This window comes from Cupressus sempervirens, chromosome 8 (assembly GCF_028749045.1).
Source record: "Cupressus sempervirens isolate cs-2001-9-10 chromosome 8, ASM2874904v1, whole genome shotgun sequence".
Lineage (NCBI taxonomy): Eukaryota > Viridiplantae > Streptophyta > Pinopsida > Cupressales > Cupressaceae > Cupressus > Cupressus sempervirens.
Window position 1 is genome coordinate 691,418,176 of NC_143125.1, and position 12,775 is coordinate 691,430,950.

General features: G+C 33.6%; 1 pseudogene; it reads left to right on the forward strand.

The window, feature by feature from the left end:
* The first annotated feature begins 8,076 nt into the window (after positions 1 to 8,076).
* On the forward strand, positions 8,077 to 9,373 carry LOC149544335 (glucan endo-1,3-beta-glucosidase pseudogene; annotated as a pseudogene).
* The last annotated feature ends 3,402 nt before the right edge of the window (positions 9,374 to 12,775 follow it).

The following is a 12,775-nucleotide window of genomic DNA, read 5'->3' on the forward strand; positions in this document are numbered from 1 at the left end:
TCATATCAACATACGGAGTATCAAAAACATTAGCATTGCTGTCCAACTCCTCTATACCCAAGGAAACTAAGTTTTCAAAATTGCCCACTACATCCTCCTGGATGTCATCAATGCCAATATGATCCTGGGACTCATCTATACACACTGCCAAATATGAAATATCATCAACACATTCTAGCAAGTATGGTCGACTGGATATATGAACAAAGCCCAACATCGGTGTATAAAAACTAATACCAACATTGGACAAGCTGCTAGCACAAGAAAAGACAACACCGTGCAATCTGCTAATCAAATCCATGATAGCACCCAAACAAACACTGCTACCAAAAAGTGTTAAAGATCTCCTATCAACTAAATCCCAAATGCCAATATAACAATCTTGAGTCCATATCTGTAAACTAGAATCAGCTGGTAACTCAAGAAAAATCCTCACTTGAGTAATATGACCAATATCAACTAACTCCACATACCTATCATGATGAGATAATGAAGTCAAAATACTATCTTCACTCACCTTCAGCTAGCAGGATAAATCATGTGAAGTACTACCTGCCTCAACCTCATGTGATGAAGCATCTAACTATGCCTGGTACTCTTTCTCAGCAAAGTCATAAATGCTCAATGTTTGCTCATCTCTACTAGGAATCTCACCATCTTGCACAACAACATCCTCATAATCATCATCTGAACCCACTACACTGTAGTCACTGCCTGTTGTAACTATACAATCCTGAATACCTGTGGCATCACCCTTTGACAACCTGTAAACAATTGTCTCAATTTGAGTATCAAGTTGACCGTTACTATCAATCTGTGTAATATCCTTTCCCACCACCTCCTGTGGTAGAGTAGAATCTGAGACCTCTACCTAGCTATCAGCTAGTTTCTCAAACTCCTCATGCAAGTTCTTGGGAATTGTGTCATCTGTCCTATGAGAAAATCTGCCAAATAGAAATCCAGTCAACTTATCCACCTTAGCTGGGTCAGATAACATGTCATTCATTATACAGTGGTGCTCAACCAACTGTTTAGACATGTCATGGCTTATTTTCATAATTTTATCTTGAATGTCTAAATAACCATCCTTTCTACTATTTTGACTCTGGCTATCAATTGTCCAAGATCGTTCCCTCTGAGACTCTGTACTATACCTGTCCATTCTGGATAAAGTAGAGTATAACCCCAATAGGATATAACTTCTTCAAACACCAAGAACTAACATGAAAATGATTAGAAGTAGCATGCAACCATAGATTTGGACATGCAACCACCAAATTATGACATGCAAGATCTGGGTAGTTGTCAAAACTGACATGCAAGATCTGGGTAGTTGTCAAAACTGACATGCAAACTTCTACAACCACCAAATTCACCAAGAACTAACATGAAAATGATTAGAAGTAGCATGAAACCATATATTTGGACATGTAACTGATTAGAAGCAACATGCAACCACCAAATTATGACATGCAAGATCTGGGTAGTTGTCAAAACTGACATGCAAGATCTGGGTACTTGTCAAAACTGAAATGCAAACTTCTACAACCACCAAATTCACCAAGAACTAACATGAAAATGATTAGAAGAAGCATGCAACCATAAATTTTGACATGTAGCTGATTAGAAGCAACATGCAATCATAAATTATGACATGCAAGATTTGGGTAGTTCTCAAAACTGAAATGCAAGATCTGGGTAGTTGTCAAAACTGACCTGCAAACTTCTACAAACCCTCAGGCTGGCAAGATCATGGCTTTGACACCACTAAAATGTATCCTTTTCTTATTTGATATGGTATTTCACACCTCTAATCATATTTTCAAAATCAAACAACTGATATCACAAAGATCCACCAATTTCTCAATGAAACCCCAAATCGGGTATGCTGAAAATAGTGCTAAAAGCTTCACAACTTCACAACTTATTAATAAAATTGAAAATGGAAATTTTTATAGAACTTTCAGCAGCATAAAAGCCTCCAAATTGACATTTCCAGATCCGTATAGCCTTTACACAACAGCTCAAAAATGTAGGACAAAAACTATGCTCATTGGGCTCTCGAAATTAACACAAAAAGGCCCGGAAACACCACAAAAACACTAATAAACTATCTCAGAAGTTTAATCACATCCCAATACATGTCTTCAGCTCTATTTTAACAGCTTAAAGTCTGAAATACAGCAGCAACCAAAACTGATATGAAATGCTCAACTGAAAACACCAAACTCATGCAAAAAACACACCCAAAAACCCACAAATCTACACTGTTCAGCACAAAGGCAAACTCTGTATGAGCATGCACATGGAATGGCTTCAAACTCCTGTCCTTAGCCTTCCTGAAAACCTACAAACTCCCATTCTTGGGTCTCCCTGGAAACCTGCAAACTCCCGTTCTTGGGTCTCCTTCTCCACAGGTTTGGCAGCCTCTGAAGAATAACAAAGAATGAGCGAAAATCAAGCTCTCCTCCCCTCAGCCCAAAATGCCTCCAAACCCCTTAAAAGAGGGCATAACTGTAACTCACGTCCAAGAGAGGTTAATGAAACATATTTTAATAATAATTTTCATTTATTAGTCCAACGGTTTCCAAAGATTAACCCCCTTTTTCCGAAACTTCACTTTCTTGGGCCTGCCTGGCTTAGCAAAGATTATTATTTTTTAATTATTTGAAAAGGGGACATGACAAAGACCATTAGTCTATACTAAAAAAATGATGTTTGAGATATAGTTTCTAGACCTAAAGGAAAATTTATTGTTTCATCTAAATGCCTTTTCAAATTTAAGTATGTTGTAGATCGTAGCATTGAAAAACATAAAGCTCATTTTGTGGCTAGAGGATTCTCTCAAAAGGAAGGAATCAACTTTAAAGAAACTTTTGCACTAATTGCCAGGTATACTTCAGTTAGAACTTCAATAGCCATTGCAACGGCTAAATCTTGAAAAATTTATCAAATGGAATGGAATAATTGAGGAAAAAGTATACCTAGAACAACCATAATAATTTGTGACTCATGATGTTTCCTTCTATGTATATTAATTGAAAAGGGCTTTGTGTGGACTCAAACAGGCTCCCCGAGCCTCGTACAAAAGGATTGTTAAATATCTTCTATGTCTTGAATTCACCAAGAATGATGTTGGTCCAAACCTTTACTTTAAAGTAACTAAAGGTGATATATGTTGATTCTAATTCTTTATATTGATGACCTTTTAATTACAGGAGAAGACCATCTCTTTAATCAGTGTATGAAAGAATTGACTTCTAAATTTGACATGAAGGAAATAGGGATTTTTCATTACTTCCTAGGATTGGAAATTCGTTAGAACTATCAAAATATCTTCCTAAATCAAAAGAAGTATACTATCGATATTTTGAAAATATTTAGAATGTGGACTTGTCAACCTATGTCCACACCTATGGAAACCAACTTACACAAGCTAAAGGAAGCAAGTGTTGAATCCATACTAGTTAATCCCACTTTATACAAATAGATAATTGGGTCTCTGATCTATCTTGTGAATACTCGGCCTAATATTTTCGATGATGTGAATGCATTAAGTCAGTTCAAGGCACTATTGGGTATGAACTTAAATACGAGAATGCCATCTTTGAGTTACATGGATTTACTAATTCTAATCTGGAAGAAAGTGTAAAAGACCAAAAGATCACATTAGGATGTTGTTTCTATTTAGGATCAACTATGATCTCATGGATCTATAAGAAACAAGCTTCAATTGCTTAGAGTTTTATGCAAAGTATATTGCAGCAACAATGGGAGCAAGAGACGTAGTATGGCCTTGAGAATTACATTCTATTTTATTTTGTGAACCTCTAAAACCTACCACTATTCACTATGATAACAAAATTTGTATCAAGTTGCCCATGAATATAATATTTTATGATAGATCCAAGCATATAGAAATCCCTTACCACTATGTAAGAGACATGGTGGAAAGAAGAGATATTTAGTTGGAGTTTATTAATACAGGTGATCAAACAACTGGCATTCTCAACAAACCTCTTTCTAAAGTGAAGGTTGATCATTTTAGAAAGAAACTTGGTATGGTTGAAAGGTAAGTTTATGAGATTGAGTCTCAACTTTTTAAATTTGTCTTATTTTATTAAAGATGTTTAAAGTGTAACTTCTTTTGTCAAATGTGTGATTATGACTTATGGGCCTACCCCATGTACATTATTAAAAGGCAACAGTCTTTTATAATGAAATGTTGACTTTAACATTATAAGGTGACAACTTTATAATTATTAGATTACTATCATGATGAATATCATGTGACTTGATATTCATGGAGAAGTTGTGATAGTTAATAGGACATGTTGATAGATATCATGTGACATGATATCTATAGAAGATCAATATGTTCATTTTTATCATGGTGGGTATTATGTGACATAATATCTATGGATATGTCATGATCCCTTATGGTAGATATCATGATACTTGATATCTATGTACACACCATAACTAGAAAGAATGTCATGAGACTTGATTTTCTTAAGTATATCAGTGTCTAGGTGATATCACTTTTCAAATAAGGAGAACTTATATATATGCACTTTGTCTTCCCTAGCTAAGAGGGAGTGTTGAAGCATGTAGCTTTGACCTAACAATGATTGTGATCAAGATCTATGTATACATATGCATATATCTGGAGCTTATTTCAATGTGATCATCCTATCTAAACCATCTTAGTATTCAAGTATCTAGTATATAGAAAATATATTTCTTTTAAATTTAATGATAATTGTGAATTTTATGATTGTTTTTCAATTGATTCTTAAGAGAAAAAAATAAATATATAACAATAACTTATTATAATATAAAGTAGTTACAAATAAAAGTATATTATTAATGGGTAATAATTTTGTCAAGTTGAAAGGTTCTTAATGAGCTTACTATGGAGAATATCTTGTTACCAATGAAGACAAAATAATAGTCCTAGGATGTGATATATTTCATTATTTGACATGTGTGTTTTAATTCTAAATTATGATTTAGATTTTATAATTTTATTTTACAAGATATTGTTAATTTTTTTAATGAAAATTATGTCAATTGATTTTTGATATATGAATTAGTTTTCCACATTAAAATAAAAAATATTTAAAAACATCTTATAATTATATAAAGTAGTTGAAAATAAAAATATATTGTTAATGGGTCTTTATTTTGTTAAGTCAAGTCTTCTTGAGAATCCTAATTATTGTCTTTACAATTTATTAGAACAAGTTAAATTCCTATGATAGACACAAAAAAAACACTATAAAAAGAAATAAAAAATATTGATTAAAATATAAGAATTGCAATGATGATTTAAAAATATTTTTCTTTACCCACAACTTATGATTGAATAATTTGAAATATTCACTTTTTAAAAAGCTAGTACTTTCATAAATAATTAGAATACTAAACGCATAAAAAATTAAAGATTATAGACTAGTTATAATTATAATTTAAAATTTTAAGTAAAGTTTATATAAATACAAAATTATAAAAATAAATCCATTTTTTAGTAAATTATAAATAATTTAAACTTATTGCTAGGTAAAATTAATATAGAAATAAATGATGGAGTAGAATGATGTGAACGAGTTAGTCAAACTTACAAAGTTTTCATTGAAATCTTTTGCCATTGATGTTGTACAATATTAGTTAAGGGTGAGATGGGAATATTAGGTGACAAATTAAATGAGAATGTAAATGAATGCAAGTACTTAACACTTTGATCAATTCCAATTCATGTAACTTGGAGGTCTTGAAATTGGCCATTTCATCTAGCATTGTACAAAATAGAACTATAACAAAATGATGAGGGAATTTGTGCTATTATTTTTTAAATTGACTATAAGAAATTGTAAGGAGAATTACAATGGGGAATAAAATGTAGAGGGAGAAGTAGAAGTCATCACGTTTGTTATGCCCTTTTGTTTCAAAGGTGTGATATGAACATGCCTACCCATCTTGTGCAAATTATATAGATTCTTTATACAAGAAAATTTATCATTCAAAATATGCTCATGGTTATGCACAACCCTGCTATGAAAGCCTATAGCTACCATTTCCAAATTTATAATCAAATACTGCATGAGCGTTTCTTCATTGACCATCCAATACTTTGAATAATTAATGAAGTAAGTTGACATGGCATTTGAAAAATTGAACCCAAGGAAAACATTTGTATACAATCTTTGTTGACTTTTAGGATTATGCAGGCTTCCATATTTACACTTGTTAGTAGATGATGTTGAGAAATATCACCATTTAATGCTCTCCAAATCTTGTCACGACTTGACCCTTCAGACCCCTATATTCTAGGAGTACCTAGTGACACCTAGAAACATGGACCATTTTTTTACTTGGACTTGATATTACATGACACTATTTTGGATTTTGAACAACTTCTTCTGCTTTTTATGGGATTGGCCTAGGTGGCGCTTGTCTAGAAAACTAATCTTTAAATATAGTATCAGAGCATACTAAGTACACGACAAGGAACTAGCTAATAAAGCAATGCATGTCATTCTTGCCTCTCAATCTATATTGCCCATGATATTGTTTGATAATGATATATGTGTTTATGTTAGATGTAGATTAATCATAATAATCATTTTTTATGCAAATTGAAATATGTATAATTTATGATATTTTAGATCAGATTTCTGAAACTTAAACAATTTTTTATGTATAATACTAAACACAAACTTGTCCTTTCATCAGAAAAGCTTTCACTATAATATCAATTTTTTTTATTTTTTAACATGATAGAATCCAATTTCAATATATCTCAAAAACCAATCAATATGTATAATTTTAAATTTTAATTAATTTTCAATCACTAAGATATGAAAATAAATATCTTGCTATTCTACATCTTTTAAACAATAATCATATAACAAATTCATTGTATCCATTTGTATATAGTTAATAAAATTACAACGAACAAAGCATTTGGACGCCATCTAATATGATAAATTTTAACATTTATTAATTAAATCCAAACTCACACCTATTATCTACAATTGTTAATTTAATTAATAAAGGTAAAAAAACGTTATGTAAGGAACATTTGTTGAACACAAATTTCACTATTCTACATGTATAACGTGTCCATTGAATAGGCTAAATAAACTAGTAATAAAGTTGGCCTACTAAAACCATTACTATTGAGGACGACCCAGGTCCATTGGGACAACAAAGCATTTCATTGGATGGAGCGGTCGAAGTCGCCGCAACTTACGGGGATTTATATGTCGTGAATTAATCGTCTTCTTCACTTGTTATAGTACAACTTATTATCAATTATAATATGCGGAAAGCCTAGTTAAAACAAGTAAATGGGTCAAAGTCGACTCAGTACGATGAAAGATAATCAGAAGATTAATTTGGATTACAAAAGTCAGTATAAGGTTATACTTACATTGGTAGCTCCCCACATCTACATTTAACTTGAAGTTTCATGGTTTAGGAGTAGATATTTTGTTTACATGTCAGGGATTCGAAGCTTCTGGTCATGAAAGCTTTCAAACCACACGAAATGTATCGAGTGTAAAACAAGAAAACGTCAAGGAAAATGTCATATTCAAACCATGCCACAAGTTTTGGTTAAAATCTAGAATTGTAAGTTGGACGAATTCTCAAAGACCGTTTTTTCCAAACTATGACAAGAATTTTGACGAAGGTCTAATATGTGATGGAGGGCCGGTTTGTAGACTCGCCAAGCTCCTTGTAAAAATGCCCCACTTATCCCCCTCTATCGCCAATCACTCTGCAAAGAACCCACAATATGGAGATCCAGATGTTACTTCTCCTAATCGCATCGATTTCAATTCTGTGCTTTTCAATCCATGGAGGAAAGTTCTCTGAGCAATTTTAACAGTAGTCATCTGATTAGATATTTGTACCATAGAATCAATCAACGCTAGAAGCGCTGAGACGTCATATTTAATTTCATGAATATAATTAAAGTTTTTGTTTTCTACTTGTTGGGTCCAAATCTAATTTCGCGGTGGGTAATGGCAATTAATCTGACTAGTTTCGAATTGATCTGGGTCGACCCATATGTTGATTTGTGTCTCTGCAGATGCTCAAGAACAGATGATTGGAGTTTGCAATGGGAAGATGGGGTCGCATTTGCCGTCGGAAGAGGAAGTGTTGACTTTGTTGAAAGCGAACAACATTGGGAAATACAGGATCTTCAATAAAGAGCCGAGCGTACTGGAGGCCTTTAAGAATTCTGGGATCGAGTTAACCATGGGAATCGCGAACGATGACTTGGAGAAGATGTCCTCCGACCAGGAGCTCCGACCAGGAGGAGGCAAATAAGTGGTGAATGAGTACATTATTGCATATTATCCAGCTACCAATATCAAATACATTGCGGTGGGAAATGAGGTGTTGGGAAAGACTGACAAAGGCCAGTACTTGGTCGCCGCGATGAACAACATCCAGAGCGCCCTGGGCAATGAGAATCTGCAGGGCAAAATAAAGGTGTCGACGACACATGCTCTCACAGACATAATCGGGGAATTCGCGCCTCTGCATCCGTCAAAGGGGAGTTTCAGTGAGAAGGTGAAGAGTAACATGAGCTCCGTTTTGCAATTCCTTTCGAAGAATGAGTTTCCCTTCATGGCAGCTGTGTTCCCGTATTACACCTACGACAGCAACAGAGACTCGTACAACTTGGACCATGCTCTGTTGAAACCCTCGGCTCCAGCTATCAAGGACGGAGATCTGCTCTACACTAATTTGTTTGACATCATGGTGGACACCATCTATTATGCCATGAAAGACATGGGATATTCCAGCATTTCTATTGTGGTTACTGCAACCGGGTGGCCCTCTTTTGGCACAGATATAAAGGCCTCCATTGCTACGGTTGAGAGTGCCCGGACATACAACAACAATCAACAATCTGATCAAACATGTGCTGTCCAACGAAGGGACGCCGATGAGGCCAGGAAAGAGCATCGAAACATTCATCTACGCTCTTTTCAACGAGGACCTGAAGACGGGAGAGTACGAGACTGCCAAGAACTGGGGCCTCTTCTACCCCAACAAGACAGCCGTGTATCCTCTCCTCTTTCCTTCCGCATTTTCTAAAACGGTAACCGTACTCTTATATTTTACAATACAAGACTAGCCTACCCAGTTTATATATACCATCTCGACTGTTCACTGGCAAGCAATTATATGCAGGCCTGATAGATTTTGATTGGTTTTATCATCACAATAGCAATTGGTCATAGTGATCATATTGAATAAGAATGTAAAACATACCATCTTTTAATGCATTATCTACGCGTGATAACAGATTAATGGGTTAAACTCTCCAATAGATATGCTGGCAGATGCGTAGTTAGGCTTGTTTGTATATTTTGGAATAACTTTATGCAGTTTAGTAGATATTCTATTAGTTATGTTTAGACGAGACTTTTCACTAATAGTTTTGGTTTTTTTACTAGTGGTTGCGTGAATATGTATCCTCTAATCTGGGTTGGTTTTGGAACACTATTTTTTGACCTTATGGACAGAGTGTGATGCTGGTAGTTTTTTGTTGTAAATGTGTTGTTAATGACTTAACCATGGTTATGTGCTGAGGGTTAGCCCCCTTGTTTTGACCGCTATTAATACCAAAAACAGAATAATAGATTCCATGTTTTAGCCTTTTTCTTCTGATTTGGTTTCTAAATGTTGAATTTCAAAGACCATAAATTTACCCCAAAGGTGCAAACATTGAGCATCGTTGTGCAAGTGAAAATATTGAGTGCTAATTTATCATTAATTCTGTATGAGATAATGGCATTAGCCACCATCTTTTAAAATAAAAGAAAAACAAATAATATATATTGCACATCAAAGAACTTTAAATTTGAAAGAAAATGAGAAATAAGGTAAAGACCTCTTGAGATTATAGTAGATTCAACTAAAGTATCTATTAGTTCATGTTAAGAACTATTGCGGAGGCTACAATGTTTAAACAATAATTAATCTTTCTTCCTTTTAGCTAATCAAATTGCTAGCTTTTGCATAAATCTCTTTTCTATATCTTTTATGTTCAATTTACATATTTCTTAAGTAAAATATTGATATGTACATTATTTTGGTTATTTTTGGCTGAGGCCTTCGTAGATAGCAAGGCAAGAGAACACATGACCTGTCAGTACTGGTCAATGTAGGATACTATATATGGTTAGCAACTCAAGGCTAAATTGGTGGGGGAAATGAGTCTGGTTGTAGGTTTCAAGATAGAAATATCTCCTAGGTAGTTAAGCTAGTGGCCTCAATTCTTTCAAAAAAATTGTCCCCCTTGGTAGCTTTCAAAATTATCAACACGTGTAAAGATGTCAATTAGCCATGGAGTTTCACTATGCATAGAATACTTCTGGAGTAATTTATGATAGCCAAGTAATCTTCATTGAATTTCCAGCAAGGTAAGTAGTGTATTTGTTGTTGTAAATGGGCTAAGGACGGTAATTGAAGTCAACTAAAACACCCGTTTGGGCTCAAAAGGTAAAAATGGCCTCTGATTTTTTGTGTTTGCATGAAAAAAGGCAACCATGATCACAAATAAAATTGCACACATATTGATGGTCATTGTGATCTAATCCGGGTGTAATGCGTAAGGCCATGGTAATGGTTCCCACTTTTTAGCCAAGTTTGGCACTAATGTGGATATGTTTAACAAAAACTTGATTTTCAAATGCATATTGCTACAAAAACATAAAGAATTTGATGATGATGTAAAGTAGTGACTTTTAGAATTTTCTATCTAGTTTCTAAATATATTTTTAAATTATTTTTAAAAATTCAGTTGGATTCCAATTTTCCATCTCCTTTGAGAAGTGGTTTATATGAAAATCATCATTTTCAAAGAGTAAAGAGTCGTTTGATCAAGATAACTTTTTTTAAAAAAATGATAATGACAAAATTCTTTCAAGATAAGAATAGTAACATCAATATCTAACAAGTTTAATTGGTTTGATTGAGTTTCATTAAAAAAATATAGATTTTATTTAGTGGAAAAGTGATGCTAACAATAATTTAGACATAGCTTGTTTTTATCAATATAATTTGAGTTGTATTTATCAAAGTGAATTTTTTCTTGATTTTCTACAAAGGTAACACATATACCTTTGATGGACATATTTTTTAAAAATTTCATTTTCTCATTACCTATTTTTCCCAAGCTTCAAATCCAGATTTGTAAAATGGCTAGACAACCTATATTTAATAAAACTAAAAATTAAACATCATCATAAAGACAATATTTACTAAAAATATAGTCATTGGTAAGATTATTCAGAGTAAAATAGTTTTTCATATTTAGTTTTAGAATATGGACCTATTTAGCACTTAATTAAGCCCTCAAAGTAAAAATTTTGAGAGGAAAATTTTAGTAAGTTTGTAAAATTTTCAATTTTAGGACCTTCAAATGAAGAGGGCTTCGAATGAAGCCCTTGGAGAGGCTTCAAATGAAGGGGCTTCATTTGAATCCCCCTAAGGGGTTATTTGGTTAGTCCCAAGGGGATTCGAATGAATCCCCCTAGCCCACTTTTTGGCCACCTGGTGACCTTTAGCGGTTCAAACAAAGCACCCTGGCCTAATTTTCAGCCACCTATTAGCCCTAAAGGGGTTCAAATGAATTCCCCTAGCCCACTTTTCAGCCACCTATTAGCCCTAGGGGTTTTTCTCAAAGACCTAAGGCTTCATTCAAAGCCCCTATGGTAGTTGGCACAAGGGGCTTTGAACAAAGTCCCTAGGGCCACAACTTTGAATGAAGCCCTAAGGTGGTTTCATTTGAAGCCCCTACAAGACAATTTTCTCACTTTTCATACAATTTCTTCATGATGAAAAGTGGGAACCATTATTGTGGCTTGCATAGGTGTTGAATATTGCTAGCATGGTTGATAATGTTAGCATGAGCACTACAATGGGGCTGAGCATGTTGTAGTCATTTGCTGGGATTTTGATCTAGACATGGAAGTTATTGGGAATTGATGTTGTGACTCACAGTTCCAACATTAATGCACAAAATTCATGCACCAATTTGAATGTCCATTGTTGAAGTTTAATTTTGCATGTGCATGATTAACAAGAGTTCCTCATAGTCAACCATCCATCCATTTATGTTGCTAAGTTTGCGTAATATTTGCAACATGTAATTATATTATAACTCCAACATCTTCCCATTTAGATTGGATTTCAATACTAAAAAATTTAAACTTAGGTTTCCATGGTTTCTAGTTTTTAAATATTGACATTTAATAACTAGTTATTCATATAGTATGTAAACTATTGTTACAAGTAGTGAATTGTAGCTTCACTTCATGGTAGCTTTTACATTTCTACATTTTATATTTTAAATTGTAATTTCATAGAAGTTGAGTTGATGCAATAAAGAAATAAATATTTTTTGCTCCAAAATAGTACTTCCTTTGTTCATTTACAGAGTTTTTTTATTATGTTATTTCTATATTATTTTTATTGTTAAATCTATTTTCCAACTATTGTTTTAGATTCATCAAATGGTATCAGAGCTATAAGGAAAGGTCTAGGCATGATTGTTTGATGATGGAAAATCTTGGAGAATCAAAGCCGTAAGGAAATATCTGGGCATGATTGTTCGATGAAGGAAAATCTTGGAGAATGAAAGTTTGTAGCAAGGGAAGAGATAGTAGAACTACAAATATAATAGATCATTGATGATATATGCATGGAAGATTTTTGGAGTGAAAATATGAAGAGGGTACACTAAAGG